At 42.8% G+C, this 21,260-nt stretch overlaps 1 protein-coding gene across 1 annotated transcript in view; it reads right to left on the bottom strand.

The window, feature by feature from the left end:
* Nucleotides 1-21,260, bottom strand: part of MLXIPL (MLX interacting protein like) — a 257,673-nt gene that overhangs the window by 235,595 nt on the left and 818 nt on the right. The window lies entirely within an intron of this gene.

Below are 21,260 nucleotides of genomic sequence, written 5' to 3'. Positions count from 1 at the left end.
CGAGTCCCATAAGTGCAGTTCAAGCTGGCGAAGTGGCAAGCACAAGTAGTGTCCCACTGCCTCCAAGAAGACAAAGACAGGTCCGTCGAGCCCATAGTGCCCTTCCTGCTGCATTCGCCAATCCTAATTGGGAACCCACCACTTCTGCAGCACCCGTACTTCCCCATTCACTGGCCAACCTGGAATTCAGGTGATTTTACGTCACTTGATTTTTATTTGCTGTTTTTCACTGAAGATCTCTATAGATCTATTGTGGACCAAAGCAATTTGTATGCTGGTCAATTTATCGCCGCTAATCTCCAGTCCTCCCTTGCCAGAGATTGGAGACCAATTACGGTTCCCGAATTTAAGACCTTTCTGGGTCTATCCCTCGACATGGGCATAGTTAAAATGAGTACGTTGCGGTCATATTGGTACACTTACCCAGTTTACCATATGCCCTTGTTCTCTGCCTCCATGACCAGGGCACGATACAAGCAGATCTTTTGGTTCATGCATTTCAACAACAATGAACTCTGCCGTCCTCGTGGAGACCCTGGATACGATCGGCTCTACAAAATTCGGCCCCTCGTAAACCACTTCAACAACGTTTTGCAGACTTGTTTACTCCCCATCAAGTTGTCTGCGGTGATGAGTCCCTGATTAAGTTTTCTGGCCTTTTGTCTTTCAAACAGTATCTTCCCAGCAAGCGTGCCAGATACGGGTCAAGATGTGTAAGCTCTGTGACAGGGTCACATACTATACATGTAGTTTTATGATTTACGAGGGAAAAGATAGCCACGTAGAGCTGCCGAACTGTCCAGATTACATAGGGAGTGCTGGCAAGATTGTGTGGGACTTGGTGTCACCCTGATTCGGAAAGGGGTACCATTTGTTTTTTTTGTTTAATAAATGTTTATTAAAGTATAATAGAGAAAAGGATATACATATATCAGGTAATATACAGTCTTGGAGAAAAATGACACAGGTTCCAATGCTCACATGTTCACATCAGTTGTCTGAAAACGAATAATTGCCCCTGAAAATAAGAAGGGGGAAATACGAGCAAATATAGCAACTAACTAGACAGAGGCTTCCATCTATGCGAGCATTTGAATCAAAACAAAAAAAGACATTACTCTAATTAAAGAGAATAGCGAGAGAAATAGAGCAGGAAAGGGAACAATAAAGAAATAGATGAGAGGGAGGAAAGTAGAAGGGGGAAGAGAAATTATAGGGGGGTAAGGGATAGGGTGGGAGGGATTGTTGGAATGCATGTCTTCGTGTTTAAGAATAGCTAAAATTGTATCTTTCGGGTCATGTAAAGGAAAGTAGACCATAATCAGTAAGAGATTTATCTATTAGATGAGGAATTCAGATAACAATGCTTGAATGATAATCTTAGGGGTTTTGCATTATAATTTCCTTATAGGAGGAGGTGGACTTGAATTTTAACCAGGGTCCCAAGTTAACGAATGTCTCTTAGAGGTACCTTTGATGTTGTGGGTAATGTCCTCGATGAGATGAACTTCATCTACCTTTTGTAGCCAAACTTTTATGGACGCGGTTGTTGGCTGGCCCCAGAGAGTAGGAATTAAGGCTTTGGCGGTGTTCAACAGATGAGGAATGAGTGCGCACTTGTAGGAACCTATGGGATCTTTAGAGGCATAAAAAAGAATAGTCCACGGATCATTGGGTAGATTGACATCTGAGATCTGTAATATCAGATTGAGAATGTTGGCCCAGAAGGGACGAATGAGTGGGCAAGTCCACCAGACATGTGCATGAGTAGCTTTGTTCCCACAGTTCCTCCAGCACAATGGGGAAGTGGCGGGGAACAATTGATGAAGTCTGGCTGGGGTGTAGTGCCACCTGGTGAGTAATTTATAGTTGACTTCTGCCATTTTTGAAGCGAGGGAGGAGGCGTGAGCTAGTTGTAGGACTTTATCCTTTTGATTGCTTGTGAGAGGGGAATCCAGATCAATCTCCCATTTAGAGGGGGTCCTTCGGATGGAATATTTCTTCTATGCTATTTAAATCTTGTAGACCTCTTAGCGGAGGAGGAAAGGAACGTAGGAAGCGTGGTAGTTGGTGGAATCTCCACTTATCCAGAAACGTGGTGGGTTTAGAGCAAAGGATCTCAGATAGTGGTTTAAGTGCGTTACCACGGAGAACATGATGTAGTAGGAGAGGCTCTTCTGGGGTACTATTTGTATGTGGACAATTATTACACAAGCGTGCCACTTTTTAGTCACTTGTTTGATCATCAGATTGGCGCATGTGGCACCGTGCAATTTAATCGCCGGGGCTTTCCCCAGCGGCTTGTAGATTCCCATCTTAGGCTGGGGGAGAGAGCCTGCTTGAAGTGTAATAACTTGCTTGCTGTGAAGTGGAGGGATAACAAGAATGTTTTCGTTCTTTCCTCCCTTCATGCAGATACGACGGTCCAAATTCCTACGGTGACTGGTGTTGTGGAGAAACCCCTCTGTGTCCACGAATATAACCAAAATATGGGAGAGGTGGACCTCAACGATCAGTTGTTGGCGCCGTACCTAGTTGCCTGTAAGGCCAGATGCTGGTACAAAATAGTGTCTGTTTATTTATTTCAATTGGCTTTGCTGAACGCTCATGTGCTATACAGAGCTTCAGGATGGACTGGATACTTCCTTAAATTCCAGGAAGAGATCATCAGAGCCCTTCTGTTTCCAGACGGTGCTCCACCTCACCGTCCCAATCCAAATGCAGTAAGCCGGCTGCATAAGAGGCATTTTCCGTATGTCCTCCCGAGTACCCCATCCAACGAGCCCCCCAAAGAAGATGTTGTGTCTGTAGCAAGCATGGATATAGGCATGACACCCGCTATTATTGTCCCTCCTGTCCTGACAATCCTGGTCTTTGCATTGGTGAATGTTTTGAACGCTACCATACACTAGTGGAGTTTTAGCGTAGGGTACAGCACTGCACAAACTAGGACACACTTTCACAGGGTCTCCCAAGATGCCATCGCATTTTGAGAGACCCGAACCTGGAACTGTTACAGTTACAAAAAAAAAAGTGTAAAAAAAAAAAAAAAAAAATGAAATAAAAAAACAAAAATAGTTGTCGTTTTATTGTTCTCTCTCTTTCTAATCTCTCTCTATTGTTCTGCTCTTTTTTACTGTATTCTATTCTGCAATGTTTTATTGTTATTATGTTTTATCATGTTTGCTTTTCAGGTATGTAATTTTTTTTTATACTTTACTGTTTACTGTGTTTTTTTGTTAACAATTTTTTTGTTTTCAGGTACGCCATTCAGTTGCAGCGTGGATTTATTGACATTGACAGCAACAGGGTTTGCTTCCACGATACATAAAGCCGTGACTCCAGCGCTGTAGGAGGTGATTTCACCACCACAGTTAAAAAAAAGAGCATATATGCTGAAGCATGGGGGCAGCGGGGGTGGAGGAGCGATTTTCTCCTAACTTTTGGGGCAGATGCCCCCATGCTTCGGCTTATATGTTTTAGGCCATTCAGCTGCAGCACTGATTTATTCATCTTGACAGCAACAGCGTTTGCTTCTACGATACATAAAGCCATGACACCAGCCCTGTAGGAGGTGATTTCACCACCACAGTTAAAAATAAAATGGTGCATGTATGCCCATCATTAGAAGTGGGTGGCTGAAGGGAGATAATCTAATGGTGGGCATACCCACCGATCAATCTCTTTTTTTCGTTCAGCCCACAGGCTGCATGAAAAAAAAAAAGATTACAATATATGCCCAACAAGGACCAGCAACGTACTGGTATGTTGCTGGACTTTGAGTGGTTATACCAGAATGATGCCTGCGGGTTTAGGCATCATCTTTGTATCATTCTTTTCAGCCAGCGGTCGGCTTTCATGTAAAAGCAATCCTAGCGGCTAATTAGCCACTAGACTGCTTTTACAAGCAGTGGGAGGGAATGTCCCCTCCCTCCCACTGTCTTCCATAGTTTTCTCTGGCTCTCCTGTCCCAACAGGGAACCTGAGAATGCAGCCATTGTTTCCCCCAGCTGACCATAAAACCGATCAGAGACCAGAATGGCTCCATTCATCTCTATGGCCTAAGAAACTGGAAGCTACGAGCATTTCATGACTTCGATTTCGCCGGATGTATACAGCACCATTGGGATAATGGGAAAGCATTTTATCACACCGATCTTGGTGTGGTCAGATGCTTTGAGGGCAGAGGAGAGATCTAGGGTCTAATAGACACCATTTTTTTCAAAAAAGAGTATCTGTCACTACCTATTGCTATCATAGGGGATATTTACGTTCCCTGAGATAACAATAAAAATGATTAAAAAAAAAAAAAAATGAAAGGAACGGTTTAAAAATAAAATAAAAAAGCAAAATAAAATGATTAAAAAAAAAAAAAAAAAAAAAAAAAAAAGCACCCCTGTCCCCCCTGCTCTCATGCAAAGGCGAACGCAAGCGTCGGCCTGTCGTCATATGTAAACAGCAATTGCACCATGCATGTGAGGTATCACCACGAAGGTCAGATCGAAGGCAGTAATTTTAGCAGTAGACCTCTTCTGTAAATCTAAAGTGGTAACCTGTAAAGGCTTTTAAAGGCTTTTAAAAATGTATGTAGTTTGTAGCCGTTGCACGTTTGTGTGCAATTTTAAAGTATGTCGTGTTTGGTATCCATGTACTCGGCCTAAGATCATCTTTTTTATCCCATCAAACATTTGGGCAATATAGTGTGTTTTAGTGCATTAAATTTTTTTAAAAAGTGTGTTTTTTCCAAAAAAAATGCGTTTGACAAATCGCTGCGCAAATACTGTGTGAAAAAAAAAAATGAAACACCCACCATTTTAATCTGTAGGGCCTTTGCTTTAAAAAATATATATATAATGTTTGGGGGTTCAAAGTAATTTTCTTGCAAAAAAAATATTTTTTCATGTAAACAAAAAGTGTCAGAAATGGCTTTGTCTTTAAGTGGTTAGAAGAGTGGGTGATGTGTGACATAAGCTTCTAAATGTTGTGCATTAAATGCCAGGACAGTTCAAAACCCCCCCAAATGACCCCATTTTGGAAAGTAGACACCCCAAGCTATTTGCTGACAGGCATGTCGAGTCCATGGAATATTTGATATTTTGACACAAGTTGCGGGAAAAAGACAATTTTTTTTTTTTTTGCACAAAGTTGTCACTAATTGATATATTGCTCACACATGCCATGGACATATGTGAAATTACACCCCAAAATACATTCTGTTGCTTCTCCTGAGTATGGGGATACCACATGTGTGAGACTCTTTGGGAGCCTAGCCGCGTACGGGACCCCGAAAACCAAGCTCTATTTGTGTGAACAAAAGGAAAGCAGCGCAGTGCCAAATTGTAAAAAGTCCTCTGGTTTTTAGGCAGCCAAATGGTCCGGGGCTTAAGTGGTTAATCAAAAGTGATGCATCAGGACTGTATCAAATCCTTTGGGGGCATATATTATGCACAATAAATACATAGAAGAGAAGATGGAAAAAGTTTATATGCCACATTAGGGATGCACCAATACCATTTTTATTTATTCTTTACAAGTATGAGTACCGATACTTCTCTTTAGTACTCCCCGATACCAATTACCAATACCTACTTCAGCTGTCAGCAATGGTACAAAGCACTGACAAGTTATTTACAAATGAAATAAAAAAAAAAATTCTCATTTTGCGCTTTTTTCAGTGTGAAATGTGTAAATATATGTTAAAGGTGTAAAAATATTAATGAACAAAGCAAACAAAAAAAGTTTTAATTATTAATAGTTCATGAAAAAGAAGTGAAAAAAAAATAAGCAGGAAAATAGTAAATAAATGGAGGAGAACAGAGAGTTAATTAGAGCTATTTAGAGTAAATTAAGGGTTAATAAGAGGTTAAACAGAGGAACATTTAAAAAAAAAATTAAAGTGACAGTGTAAAACTAAAAAGTAAAATAATAAAAAAAAATGTTTTTTAAAGCGCCCCGTCCCTCTGTGCTCGTGCGTAGAAGCGAAAGCATACGCAAGTCACACCCGCATATGTAAACGGTGTTCAAACCACACAAGTGCGGTATTGCCGCGATCGTTACAGCGAGAGCAATAATTCTAGTAACAGACCTCTTCTGTAACGCAAAACTGGTAACCCGTAGAAATTTTTAAACGTTGTCAATGGAGATTTTTAAGGGTTGAACTTTGTCGCCATTCCACGAGCGGGCGCAATTTTGAAGAATGACATGTTGGGTATCAATTTACATTATCTTTCACAACATAAAAAAAAATTTGGCTAACTTTACGGTTTTCTTATTTTTTTATTCAAAATTTTTTATTTTTTCCAAAAAAATTGCGTTTGTAAGACAGCTGAGCAAATACGGTGTTACCAAGTATTGCAACGACCGCCATTTTATTCTCCAGGGTGTTTGAAAAAATATATATATAATGTTTAGGGGTTCTGAGTGATTTTATAGCAAAAAAAAAATGATTTTAACTTGTAAACAACAAGTTTGAAAAATAGGCCTGGTCCTTAAGTGGTTAATGTCTAAACCGCTGGCAAAGTGAGTACACCCCTAAGTGAAAATGTCCAAATTGGGCCCAAAGTGTCAATATTTTGTGTGGCCACCATTATTTTCCAGCACTGTCTTAACCCTCTTGGGCATGGAGTTCACCAGAGATTCACAGGTTGCCACTGGAGTCCTCTTCCACTCCTCCATGACAAAAATAATGAGCTGGTGGATGTTAGAAACCTTGCGCTCCTCCACCTTCTGTTTGATTATGCCCCACAGATGCTCAATAGGGTTTAGGTCTGGTGACATGCTTGGGCAATCCATCACCTTTACCCTCAGCTTCTTTAGCAAGGCAGTGGTTGCCTTGGAGGTGTGTTTGGGGTCGTTATCATGTTGGAATATTGCCCTGTGGACCAGTCTCTGAAGGGAGGGGATCATGCTCTGCTTCAGTATGTCACAGTACATGTTGGCATTCATGGTTCCCTCAATGAACTGTAGCTCCCCAGTGCCGGCAGCACTCATGCAGCACCAGACCATGACACTCCCACCACCATGCTTGACTGTAGGCAAGACACACTTGTCTTTGTACTCCTCACCTGGTTGCTGCCACACACGCTTGACACCATCTGAACCAAACAAGTTTATCTTGGTCTCATCAGACCACAGGACATGGTTCCAGTAATCCATGTCCTTAGTCTGCTTGTCTTCAGCAAACTGTTTGTGGGCTTTCTTGTGCATAATCTTTAGAAGAAGCTTCCTTCTGGGATGACAGCCATGCAGACCAATTTGATGCAGTGTGTGGCGTATGGTCTGAGCACTGACAGGCTGACCCCCCACCCCTTCAACCTCTGCAGCAATGCTGGCAGCACTCATACGTCTATTTCCCAAAGACAACCTCTGTATATGATGCTGAGCACGTGCATTCAACTTCTTTGGTCGACCATGGTGAGGCCTGTTCTGAGTGGAACCTGTCCTGTTAAACCACTGTATGGTCTTGGCCACCATGCTGCAGATTAGTTTCAGGGTGTTGGCAATCTTCTTATAGCCTAGGCCATCTGTATGTAGCGCAACAATTCTATTTTTTAGATCCTCAGAGAGTTCTTTGCCATGATGTGCCATGTTGAACTTCCAGTGACCAGTATGAAAGAGTGAAAGCGATAACACCAAATTTAACACACCTGCTCCCCATTTCACTCTAACGAGTCACATGACACCGGGAAGGGAAAATGGCTAATTGGGCCCAATTTGAACATTTTCACTTGGGGTACTTTTGTTGCCAGCGGTTTAGACATTAATGGCTGTGTGTTGAGTTCTTTTGAGGGGACAGCAAATTTACACTGTTATACAAGCTGTACACTCACTACTTTACATTGTAGCAAAGTGTTGTTTCTTCAGTGTTGTCACATAAAAGGTAGAATAAAATATTTACAAAAATGTGAGGGGTGTACTCACTTTTGTGAGATACTGTAAATATACAAAGCTGTGTGTTGCTCTGTTTCTTTAAATACACCAAATAGATGGGAAGTGAGTGTATTTGCAATTACTTGGTGTATTTAAAGAAACAGCACAACACACATTTTGGTATATGATAAAAATATTACAGGGCCATTAAAGACTAAGTTCACTTTAAAAAAATGCACATGATTTTGCAGGTAAAAAAATGTTCATGTATTATTATTATCATTTTTTTTTTTTTTTTGTAGCATTGCAGCCACAATCAGCAGATCATGGGTGCAATGTCAGGCTCCTGCATAGTCTTCCTCTAGCTTTGTGCCCACATCTCCATATGGGCTTTCTGTTACAAAACTGGCGGAAGACTGAATGATCAGCTCACTTGCAGTTTATTGATACTACAAGTCTGTCTGCCGCAGTGAAAGATGGGACTTGTAGTACTTTCATTCACAAATCTCTGTGAATGAATGACGTGGAAGTGTGTGTGTGTGTGTGTGTGGGGGGGGGGGGTGCCATGCCAATTTAAAAAAGTGATAGCGGGCGTGGGGAGAGGGACCCCTGCCTGTTGTCAGGGGGATGCTTAACAGTAACATGTTACATATTGCACCCTTTATTCTTTAAGTAGTGGATGTGTATGGATTCTTTTTGGAGAATAAGGATATCAATGAATAACAAAAATGTACAAGCAAGCATTCCCAATTGTAGAATCCTGATTTATTCACCATACACAATAAATATTACAGGTGTGGGGAAGAAAGAAGACTGAAATCACTTCAGGCTTGTTCAAGATATTAGGGCCTCATGGGATCTACCCCCCAAAGACGTTCTGCAGAAGTTACCCCAAAAAGGCTATGGTCCAAGGCAAAATCAGAAACCATTGGGGCTTATTTGAGATCTAGGTAATCAGTTAAACTGAAAAAAAAGCTAAATTGTTGCATGAGAGACTGTGTACAGTCAAAACAATCTGAACAAAAGAAAAATGAATAGATTATGATGGAAAGGTGTGTAGCAAGCCATCTCCTGTTCTCACATGATTCAGATAGTGTTGGATGCCTTTATGTATGAGCCCCTTAAAGCTACAATTGTTTTGCATGTGCCCCATTAAGCATTAGCTTTGTAGCTAATCCTAGAAAGTGGAAATATTACATTGTGGTTACTACAAGATAGACTTCCCTATGCTCTACTTTTTTACAAACAAGTCTCGGGGTCATTCAGTTCAAATTAGCATTTGAAAGTCATGCCTGAGGGTATACTTTGAACAGAGTGCAATTCATGAAAAGGAATGCTCCATTAGATTTGAACCCTTGCTTTGGCCACCATTTAACTAAAATGAATCAACTCTGGAGGTAGAAGATAACTGTGAGACCAGCTGTCAGGAAATTTCAGAAAACACATTTAACTAATAACATATCTTTAAGAAAATCTTTGCAGAGAGATGCCTTGGGGGCTGCCATTGATCAGCTTCTTCTGTCATTCTGATCTACAGGTTGCAATGCTTTCTGAATCAATCTACTTGAACTCTCACTTTGCAAATTGAATGTTCACTTGGTTTAAGCCGGCCATAGTCGGAGTGATTTCTTTCCCTGCAATCACAACAGTGATTGTGTTGTTGGGGGAATCCCTCCCACGGAGCCATTGTGTTCTCCCACCGGGAGAACACAGTGATTATTGCAAGCGACTATAACAGACTATAACAGCCACTAGCAATAATTACCGTATTTATCGGCATATTACACGCACTTTTTCCCCCTTAAAATAGGGGGAAAATCATGTGTGCATGTTATACGCCGATATAGGCTGCCACCGATGGGAAGGAGGAGACGAGAGCTGCCGAAATAGAGCTGGATCTCCTGTGTACTCGGCTCAGCTTGCAGTAACGCTCAGTCCCGTTCCCTGGACATTTCCTAGCATTGACGTCCTGGCATTGGACCAGCGTTATGTCCATCATAGGATCCGGGCCAAGGAGCGGGACTGGGCGTGACGCCGAGCACACAGGAGATCCGGCTCTATTTCGGCAGAGCTTGTCCCCTCCTTCCCCTCGGTGGCAGCCTATATTTCGGCAAGGCTGCAGATGGACACTGATCAAGCTGTAGTGAGGAGCAATGCTGCAGGTGGGCACTAATCAAGCTGCAGTGAGGAGCAATGCTGCAGGTGGGCACTGATCAGGCTGCAGTGAGAAGCAATGCTGCAGATGGGCACTGATTAGACTGCAGATGGGCACTGATTAGACTGCAGATGGGTACTGATTAGAATGCAGATGGGTAATGATTAGACTGCAGATGGGTACTGATCAGGCTGCAGTGAGAAGCAATGCTGCAGATGGGCACTGATTAGGCTGCAGATGGGCACAGATCAGGCTGCAGATGGGCACAGATCAGGCTGCAGATGGGCACAGAACAGGCTGCAGATGGGCATATCAGGCTGCACTGAAGCTGCAAATGGGCACAGATCAGGCTGCATTGATCAAAGTGGTTTATTTAAAAAAAAAAAAGTTTTTTTTCCTGAAACTTCCCTCTTAAATTGTGGTGCGTTTTATACGCCGACGCGTGTTATACGCTGATAAATACAGTACATGTAAAATCTGGCATACTGGTTGTGCCCAAGTTGATCAATCGATCAACTTGAGTACATTCAGCCTCTCCAAACATGGTTCGACTCTCGGCCGGTTCTTACCATCTGTGGCTTTATGCCTGGTACCCACAGGCAGTTTTTTTTTTCGTTAAACCCAGCGGGCTAAATGAAAAAAAAAACCTGAGGAACTCACTGTACTATGTGATGTTAGTACAGCAATATCCCCTCTGAGCTTTTGTGTTCTGACAGGGGGACTGCCCCGCCCTGCGAGAACACACCAGTCAGTTGCCGTTCCGCTGCCGGTTTTCCAGCATGCCCATTCGACAGAAGCCGCAGCACACCGTCCATTGAGAGCACAGTTTTTGTTTGTTGTGGGTTTTTTGTTTCCTTGCACATGATTGGGATTCACATCATTATTTATTAACAAAAGGTGAAAACTATCTACTCTTTTAGTAAGTAAACTCCCCTGGTGCTGAACAGGCTTATAGGCAGTGAAATCAGAAATCCTTTTCTTTAGTTTCACTCCTTGTTCTGCACTGTATCTATCTGTGGAGGCAACCAGGTTTTTTTCAGCGGTTGTGCCTGACTGCATGGGTTAACTGCTTGTTTTTTTGGGGGGTTTTTTTCAAATTTTTTATTTATTTATACAGTCCGGAACAGACAAGACCCGCAGGGTCAACATAATTAAAAGGGTAGCACATAGAAGACACACAGTGCAATATGTTATAGACGAGGACACACCCCAGGTGGGGGGCCGTAAAATTATGAACAGGTACATCTCTGAAGGTCCTGATCTATCATACTGGCTTGGTTACCACCCACACCATACTTTAGTGCAGTGTATATTCTACTCCACCATGAGATATTCTCTGCCCACATGATAGTGAGACAGATACATCTTCCCACGGGCCTCGCCTCTCCCGGCCCCTTTTTTACAATTAAATGAAAAGTAAAGATTTTCTTGTAAAAAAAAAAAAATGAAAACCAAAGAGAGAAAAACGTCTGTAGATTACAGATCTTAGATGAGAAATGAATTAAAAGCCAAAGAGTCAGAGAGGGGGGGTGTTAAAGGTGGGGTGGAGAGGGGGGAACCCAGGAACATGGATCCCCGGGGTGTCCAAGGTTCAGCGCTTCAGAGCCAGTATCGATACATATGTCGTCGAGCAAAGAAGTAAATGGAGGAACACCTCGAAGTTCAGGTATCTACGTCATTGCCCCTGAGGGCCTGGCCTTCATCTGAGAACACAAATAGGTTCCACAGAGACCAAGTTTTAGAGTATCTGTCTCATTGGTGCCTGTCTGTGAGTATGAGGTCTTCCATTTTGTTTATTTCTGTGACTTTTCTAAGCCACATAGCAATGGTCGGTGGGTGGGGAGATTTCCACAGGAGGGGGATGCAAGCTTTGGCAGCCGTCGGAGCACAGATGTCGGAGCACAGATTTCTTGTACACTCTCACCGGGATCCCCGTGGAGTGAAGGAGGAAGAAAGCCGGATCATCCGGAATGGGACGTTTCGTAAATTTTTGCATAATTTGGCGGACTGTCTCCCAAAAGCTTTTGAGCTTGGGACATGACCAAAAGATGTGTAGGATGCCCCCTCTCTCCCTCCGGCATCTCCAGCAGAGATCAGAAGTTGCAGGGAAGTATTTATGCAATTGAGCTGGGGTTTTATACCACCTAGACAGAATTTTATAATTGGTCTCCTGCGCTTTTGTACAGATGGAAGATTTGTGTGCGAAATGGAAAATATGAAGTCGCTGTCTCGGATTAAAGCTTCGATTCAAGTCCCGTTCCCATCCGGCTATACCTGGGTGCTGAAAGTCATCTGGTGGCATATTTAACAGGTTATATGTGAGCGATAGTGTGTGTGGCAAGGTTCCCGTGTCAGAGCAGTATTCTTCAAAGGTCGTGAGGGGTTGGCCAGGGTCTCTAGGGAGTGGCATGGACTTTAGGAAATGGTCCAATTGGAGTGCTCTCAGAAAGTCCAATCGGAAGGGTCCTACTGGGTCCATAAGTTCAGATAGCGACACCCATCTTCTTCCCGTTTGAAAATGGAAGGCCTGAAAAAGTCCCGACCTGATTAGAGTTTGAAAAAGTGCGTCGCTAATACCAGGTGCGAATTGTGGGTTGCCTAAAATAGGAGTCAGGGGCAAGTCTCTGGAGGATAACTGCTTGTTTTTGTCTAGGACTCTAGGGATTTGCTAGCGGTCTGGTGAATGGATTGGTCCTGACGTCATTACACCCATAGACCGGCTCTGGATGTGAAGACAGCAGGAACAGTCCATCGCTTGACATGGGGGAGCGTGGTTTTCCAGAGGATCAAAGGATCGGGAAAGCATAGCCTTTCGGTGCACCCCTAGACAAAACAAGCAGTTAACCCATGCAGTGCAGGCACAGTCCCACTGCATGGGAGAAAACATTTTTTCATGGGGTTCTTCTTTAGGAGATTGATTCAGCAAAATGTCCCTCAAAGAAACAGGAATACTATTACCCAGTCAATGAGTTTAGAAGACCATCTGGTTTACTTGGTAACACTGTGTACTGTCATATGATTGTGCAGTATGCCCCTCAGCAACCAATCACAGTTCCGCTGTTACAGATGAGCATCATTAGGCTACTACAGTGCCTTGAAAAAGTTTTTATACCCCCTGAAATTTTCCACATTTTGTCACGTTACAACCAAAAACGTAAATGTATTTTTTGGGGATTTTTTGTGATAGACCAACACAAAGTGGCACATAATTGTGAAGTGGAAGGAAAATGATAAATGGTTTTCAATATTGTTTACAAATAAATATGTGAAAAGTGTGGCGTATATTTGTATTCAGCCCCCCTGAGTCAATACTTTGTAGAACCACCTTTCCCTGCAATTACAGCTGCAAGTTTTTTTGGGTATGTCTCTAGCAGCTTTGCACATCTAGAGAGTGATATTTTTGCCCATTCTTCTTTGCAAAATAGCTCAAGCTCTGTCAGATTGGATGGAGAGCGTCTGAACAGCAATTTTAAAGTCTTGCTACAGATTCTTAATTGGATTTAGGTCTGGACTTTGACTGGGCCATTCTAACACATGAATATGCTTTGATCTAAATCAGTCCATTCCATTGTCGCTCTGGCTGTATGTTTAGGGTCATTGTCCTGCTGGAAGGTGAGCTTCTGCCCCAGTCTCCATCATCCGAAAATGGAAAGAGTATTACACAACTGCGAACCTACCAAGACATGTCCGTCCGCCTAAACTGACAGGCTTGGCAAACAGAGCAGCCAAGAGGCCCACAGTAACTCTAGAGAAGCTTCAGAGATCCACAGCTCAGGTGGGAGAATCTGTCCACAGGACAACTATTAGTTGTGCACGCCACAAATCTGGCTTTTATGGAAGAGTGGCAAGAAGAAAGCCATTGTTGAAAGAAAGCCATAAGAAGTCCCGTTTGCAGTTTGCGAGAAGCCATGTGGGGGACATGGCAAACATGTGGAAGAAGGTGCTCTTGTCAGATGAGACAAAAATTGAACTTTCTGGCCTAAAAGCAAAACGCTATGTGTGGTGGAAAACTAACACTGCACTTCACTGTGAACACATCTCAAATGTCAAACACGGTGGTGGCAGCATCATGTTTTCTTCAGCAGGGACAGGGAAGCTGGTTAGAGTTGTTGGGAAGATGGATGGAGCCAAATACAGGGTAATCCTGGACAAAAAAACTGTTAGAGTCTGCAAAATACTTGAGACTGGGGCGAGGTTCACCTTCCAGCAGGACAACAACCCTAAACATACAGCCAGAGCTACAATGGAATGGTTTAGATCAAAGCATATTTATGTCTTAGAATGGCCCAGTCAAAGTCCAGACCTAAATACAATTGAGAATCTGTAGTAAGACTTGAAAATTGCTGTTCACAGACGCTCTACATCCAATCTGATAGAGCATAAGCTACAGTATTTTCCAAAGAAGAATGGGCAAATATGTCATTCTCTAGATGTGCAAAGCTGATAGAGACATAACAAAAAAGACTTGCAGCTGTAATTGCAACGAAAGGTGATTCTACAAAGTATTGACTCGGGGGGGCTGAATACAAATGCATGCCACACTTTTCACTTTTCAATTTTTATTTGTAAAAAATAATTGAGAACCATTTATCATTTTCCTTCCACTTCACAATTAAGTCCCACTTTTTGTTGGTCTATCATATAAAATCTATTTACATTTTTGGCTGTAACATGACAAAACGGGAACATTTCAAGGGGTATGAATACTTTTTCAAGGCACTGTATAAGCTAATGGTTACTATGCAACACTACACATTATTGCTTTTTGCCAAACAGTTTGAATAAAAAATTATTTGTTTATGCATACAGAGATCAGCCTTGTTAGCAGACCTGGAAAAAGCAAGTCTCTATTAAGCAACATCCAAGATTATTATCCCATTAGCCCCTACATTAAAGAAACCTGCTAAATATTATCCCATTAGCCCCCACATAAAAGAGACCTGTCTTATTTTATTTGGTTATCCCTTCCAGAAAAGAGAACTTCACTCCATCCTCATTGTAAACTTCATATTTCCCATCCAGTCTTCAACCCAGGATTCCAGCCACTAATTAACCCTTTCATGCTCATTTGTTTTTTTGGCACAGGCTGAGTTTCACAGCAGCACCTTTATAGCCAAAGACTGCTCAGATCAATCTGGCACCTTATAACTTAAAAGCATATTTCCACCTTTTTCAAAAACGTATAAATGCACCCATATTGAAAAAAAAGGTAATGTGCATTTATTTTTATTTTTTTCCATTGGCGCCTACAAAGCATTGCAACCACAAGTAGGGTATCACTGGTCTAATGCAAAAGCCCTGCAGATTATTCCTTCAGCCCCAGGTCTGTATGGAGGTACCGGAAGTCCAGACCTTCAGTTATGGGGCTGGAGGAAGAAAACAATGGACTACGGGTGTGGTAATGCCACCACGCTTGTGCTCCACTGAGAACCGCGAGCCCCTTGGCTGGTGTGGAAGATGGGTCTTGTAGTCTTTTAAATGAAAAATTAATAATTCATTTCATACCGCACTCAAATGCATATAAATAATGAAATAAACAAAAAATTGCGTAATCAAATAGTGTTCAAATATAAATATACATTTTCAGTAATAAAGTCCATAAGCCACCACTGACAATTCTTCAATCAAGTGCACAGTGATGAAGAAATTCAGTGACAGGAATAGAAAGTGCCGTCTTCCACCAGTTTTAGGCAAACATCCTACTCACCAGATTGATCAGACACCGATGACAGGTGTCAGATAAGCAGAAAGTTATGTCAAGATGTATCCACCAATGCAGACGCCTCTTACCAGTGATGTAGCCAGACGGGATTTATAAGTGAAGGAAAAAAGAAGAACTCCACATAGCGTAACTTGCAGCCATTTATTCATAATTTTTTATTCGCAAAAAAATTTTTTACGAATAAATGGCTACAAGTTACAAGTTACACTCTGGCTGGTGAGAGGCGTCTGCACTGGTGGATACATCTTGACATACCTTTCTGCTTATCTGACACCTGTCATGGGTGTCCGAACAATCTGGTGTGTAGGATGTTTGCCATATGCCCCGTACACACGGTCGGACTTTCCGACGGAAAATGTGCGATCGGAGCTTGTTGTCGGAAATTCCGACCGTGTGTAGGCTCCATCGGACTTTTTCCATCGGAATTTCTGACACACAAAGTTTGAGAGCTGGATCTAAAATTTTCCAACAACAAAATCCGTTCATGTAAATTCCGATCGTGTGTAGACAATTGCGACGCACAAAGTGCCACGCATGCTCAGAATCAAGCAGAAGAGCCGCACTGACTATTGAACTTCATTTTTCTCGGCTCGTTGTACGTGTTGTACGTCACTGCGTTCTTGACGTTCAGAATTTTCGACCAACTTTGTGTGACCGTGTGTATGCAAGACAAGTTTGAGCCAACATCCGTCGGAAAAAAACCGATGGATTTTGTTGTCGGAATGTCCGATCGTGTGTACAGGGCATAAAACTGGTGGAAGACGGCACTTTCTATTCCTGTCACTGAATTTATTCATCACTGTGCACTTGATTGAAGAATTGTCGGTGGTGTCTTACGGACTTTATTATCGAAAATGTATATTTATATTTGAATACTATTTGATCACACCATTTTTTATTTATTTCATTATTTATATGCATTTGAGCGCGGTATGAAATTAATAATAAAAGTGCATGAACTGTCCTGATCGGCTCGCAAAGGCTGTGTACTAACTATCAGATTATTTTACGATGGCTCCAAAAGCTGTATTTTTCACCTGATTTTCATGCGTGTACTAGGCATGAGAGTGGTTTCAGACAGCAGTACACCTGATCAGAAAGTTGTTCGGTGCTGTGACAATCAGAGGGGTCACATTAGCAGGAACTTTGCTTCCCATTGTTCAGAACCCTTTAAAGGGCCGGCGGGAGGCAGGAACGGTTTCAGTGTAAGCACTTTATGCATGGTTCGCTTGTGCCACCAAGATTTATTTAAAATCGAGTCGTAAATCAAAAAAATAAAATTAAAATAAACCAAAAGTAAAAACTTTTACGGATAACTACAGGTACAATATTGCTTCCCAACATAACTTTTAATAAAGTAAACCAATTGATTATTTTTTGTATGGTGGGGGGAGATCCTTCTGGGAGGGGGCCTGGGGTACTTGTCCCATTCCTCCCTCCCCATCCATGAGCAGATGTGATGATGATGATGTATAGGATAGAAGGGGATTGTAGTGCAGATGAGATGATGTTGTATAGGATAGAAGGGGATTGTAGTGCAGATGAGATGATGATGTATAGGAAAGAAGGGGATTGTAGTGCAGATGAGATGATGATGTATAGGGTAGAAGGGGATTGTAGTGCAGATGAGATGATGATGTATAGGGTAGAAGGGGATTGTAGTGTAGATGGGATGATGATCATGTATAGGGTAGAAGGGATCATGTATAGGGTAGAAGAGGGTAAAAGGGGATTGTAGTGCAGATGGGATGATCATGTATAGGGTAGAAGGGGATTGTAGCGTAGATGGGATGATGATGATGTATAGGGTAGAAGGGGATTGTAGTGCAGATGGGAGGATCATGTATAGGGTAGAAGAGGATTGCAGCGCAGATGGGATGATCATGTATAGGGTAGAAGGGGATTGTAGTGCAGATGGGATGATGATGATGTATAGGGTAGAAGGGGATTGTAGTGCAGATGGGAGGATCATGTATAGGGTAGAAGAGGGTAGAGGGGAGTTGTAGTGCAGATGGGATGATTATGTATAGGGTAGAAGAGATCATGAATAGGGTAGAAGGGATCATGTATAGGGTAGAAGGAATCGTGTATAGGGTAGAAGGGATCATGTATATAGTGTAGAAGGGATAACGTATAGGGTAGAAGGGATCACGTATAGGGTAGAAGGGATCACGTATAAGGTAGAAGGGATCGTGTATAGGGTAGAGGGGTAGAAGGGATCACGTATAGGGTAGAAGGGATCATGTATAGGGTAGAAGGGGGTAGAAGGGATCACGTATAGGGTAGAAGGGATCAAGTATAGGGTAGAAGGGGGTAGAAGGGATCATGTATAGGGTAGAAGGGATCATGTATAGGGTAGAAGGGGGTAGAAGGGATCACGTATAGGGTAGAAGGGATCACGTATAGGGTAGAAGGGATCATGTATACGGTAGAAGGGATCATGTATGTAGGGTACAAGGGATCGTGTATAGGGTAGAAGGGATCATGTATAGGGTAGAAGGGATCATGTATAGGGTAGAAGGGGGTAGAAGGGATCACGTATAGGGTAGAAGGGATCACATATAGGGTAGAAGGAAGGGATCATGTATAGGGTAGAAGGGGTAGCAGGGATCATGTATAGGGTAGAAGGGATCATGTATAGGGTAGAAGGGGTAGAAGGGATCACGTATAGGGTAGAAGGGATCACGTATAGGGTAGAAGGGATCATGTATATGGTAGAAGGGATCATGTATGTAGGGTAGAAGGGATCATGTATGTAGGGTAAAAGGGATCATGTATAGGGTAGAAGGGATCATGTATATAGGGTAGAAGGGATCCTGTATAGGGTAGAAGGGATCACGTATAGGGTAGAAGGGATCATGTATAGAGTAGAAGGGGGTAGAAGGGATCATGTATAGGGTAGAAAGAATCATGCATAGGGTAGAAGGGGGTAGAAGGGATCATGTATAGGGTAGAAGGGATCATGTATAGGGTAGAAGGGATCGTGTATAGGATAGAAGGGATCACGTATAGGGTAGAAGGGATCGTGTATAGGGTAGAAGGGATCACGTATAGGGTAGAAGGGGGTAGAAGGGATCACGTATAGGGTAGAAGGGATCATGTATAGGGTAGAAGGGATCATGTATAGGGTAGAAGGGGGTAGATAGGAACACGTATAGGGTAGAAGGGGAAAGAAGGGATCATGTATAGGGTAGAAGGGATCACGTATAGGGTAGAAGGGATCATGTATAGGGTAGAAGAGATCATGTATAGGGTAGAAGAGATCATGTATATAGGGTAGAAGGGATCGTGTATAGGGTAGAAGGGATCGTGTATAGGGTAGAAGGGATCACGTATAGGGTAGAAGAGGGTAGAAGGGATCACGTATAGGGTAGAAGGGATCATGTATAGGGTAGAAGGGGGTAGAAGGGATCATGTATAGGGTAGAAGAGGGTAGAAGGGATCATGTATAGGGTAGAAGGGATCATGTATAGGGTAGAAGGGATCATGTATGGGGTAGAAGGGATCATGTATGGGGTAGAAGGGGGTAGAAGGGATGATGTATAGGGTAGAAGGGATCATGTATAGGGTAGAAGAGGGTAGAGGGGATCGTGTATAGGGTAGAAGGGATCATGTATAGGGTAGAAGGGGGTAGAAGGGATCATGTAGGGTAGAAGGGATCATGTATAGGGTAGAAGAGGGTAGAAGGGATCATGTAGGGTAGAAGGGATCATGTATAGGGTAGAAGGGGGTAGAAGGGATCATGTATAGGGTAGAAGGGGGTAGAAGGGATCATGTAGGGTAGAAGGGGGTAGAAGGGATCATGTAGGGTAGAAGGGATCATGTATAGGGTAGAAGGGATCATGTATAGGGTAGAAGAGGGTAGAAGGGATCATGTATAGGGTAGAAGGGATCATGTATAGGGTAGAAGAGGGTAGAAGGGATCATGTATAGGGTAGAAGGGATCACGTATAGGGTAGAAGGGGGTAGAAGGGATCATGTATAGGGTAGAAGGGATCACGTATAGGGTAGAAGGGGGTAGAAGGGATCATGTATAGGGTAGAAGGGATCATGTATAGGGTAGAAGAGGGTAGAAGGGATCATGTATAGGGTAGAAGAGGGTAGAAGGGATCATGTATAGGGTAGAAGGGATCATGTATAGGGTAGAAGGGGGGTAGAAGGGATCGTGTATAAGGTAGAAGGGATCATGTATAGGTTAGAAGAGGGTAGAAGGGATAATGTATAGGGTAGAAGAGGGTAGAAGGGATCATGTATAGGGTAGAAGAGGGTAGAAGGGATCATGTATAGGGTAGAAGGGATCATGTATAGGGTAGAAGGGGGGTAGAAGGGATCATGTATAGGGTAGAAGAGGGTAGAAGGGATCATGTATAGGGTAGAAGGGATCATATATAGGGTAGAAGGGGGGTAGAAGGGATCGTGTATAAGGTAGAAGTGATCATGTATAGGGTAGAAGAGGGTAGAAGGGATCATGTATAGGGTAGAAGAGGGTAGAAGGGATCATGTATAGGGTAGAAGGGATCATGTATAGGGTAGAAGAGGGTAGAAGGGATCATGTATAGGGTAGAAGAGGGTAGAAGGGATCATGTATAGGGTAGAAGGGGGGTAGAAGGGATCGTGTATAAGGTAGAAGGGATCATGTATAGGGTAGAAGAGGGTAGAAGGGATCATGTATAGGGTAGAAGAGGGTAGAAGGGATCATGTATAGGGTAGAAGGGATCATGTATAGGGTAGAAGGGGGGTAGAAGGGATCATGTATAGGGTAGAAGAGGGTAGAAGGGATCATGTATAGGGTAGAAGGGATCATGTATAGGGTAGAAGGGGGGTAGAAGGGATCATGTATAGGGTAGAAGAGGGTAGAAGGGATCATGTATAGGGTAGAAGAGGGTAGAAGGGATCATGTATAGGGTAGAAGGGATCATGTATAGGGTAGAAGGGGGGTAGAAGGGATCATGTATAGGGTAGAAGAGGGTAGAAGGGATCATGTATAGGGTAGAAGGGATCATGTATAGGGTAGAAGGGGGGTAGAAGGGATCGTGTATAAGGTAGAAGGGATCATGTATAGGGTAGAAGAGGGTAGAAGGGATCATGTATAGGGTAGAAGAGGGTAGAAGGGATCATGTATAGGGTAGAAGGGATCATGTATAGGGTAGAAGAGGGTAGAAGGGATCATGTATAGGGTAGAAGGGATCATGTATAGGGTAGAAGGGGGGTAGAAGGGATCATGTATAAGGTAGAAGGGATCATGTATAGGGTAGAAGAGGGTAGAAGGGATCATGTATAGGGTAGAAGAGGGTAGAAGGGATCATGTATAGGGTAGAAGGGATCATGTATAGGGTAGAAGGGGGGTAGAAGGGATCATGTATAGGGTAGAAGAGGGTAGAAGGGATCATGTATAGGGTAGAAGGGATCATGTATAGGGTAGAAGGGGGGTAGAAGGGATCATGTATAGGGTAGAAGAGGGTAGAAGGGATCATGTATAGGGTAGAAGGGATCATGTATAGGGTAGAAGGGATC

The sequence above is a fragment of the Aquarana catesbeiana genome, linkage group LG02 (assembly GCF_042186555.1).
Source record: "Aquarana catesbeiana isolate 2022-GZ linkage group LG02, ASM4218655v1, whole genome shotgun sequence".
NCBI classification, from domain to species: domain Eukaryota; kingdom Metazoa; phylum Chordata; class Amphibia; order Anura; family Ranidae; genus Aquarana; species Aquarana catesbeiana.
The sequence above is the reverse complement of the archived record's forward strand: the minus strand, read 5'-3'. Positions and strand labels throughout refer to the sequence as shown.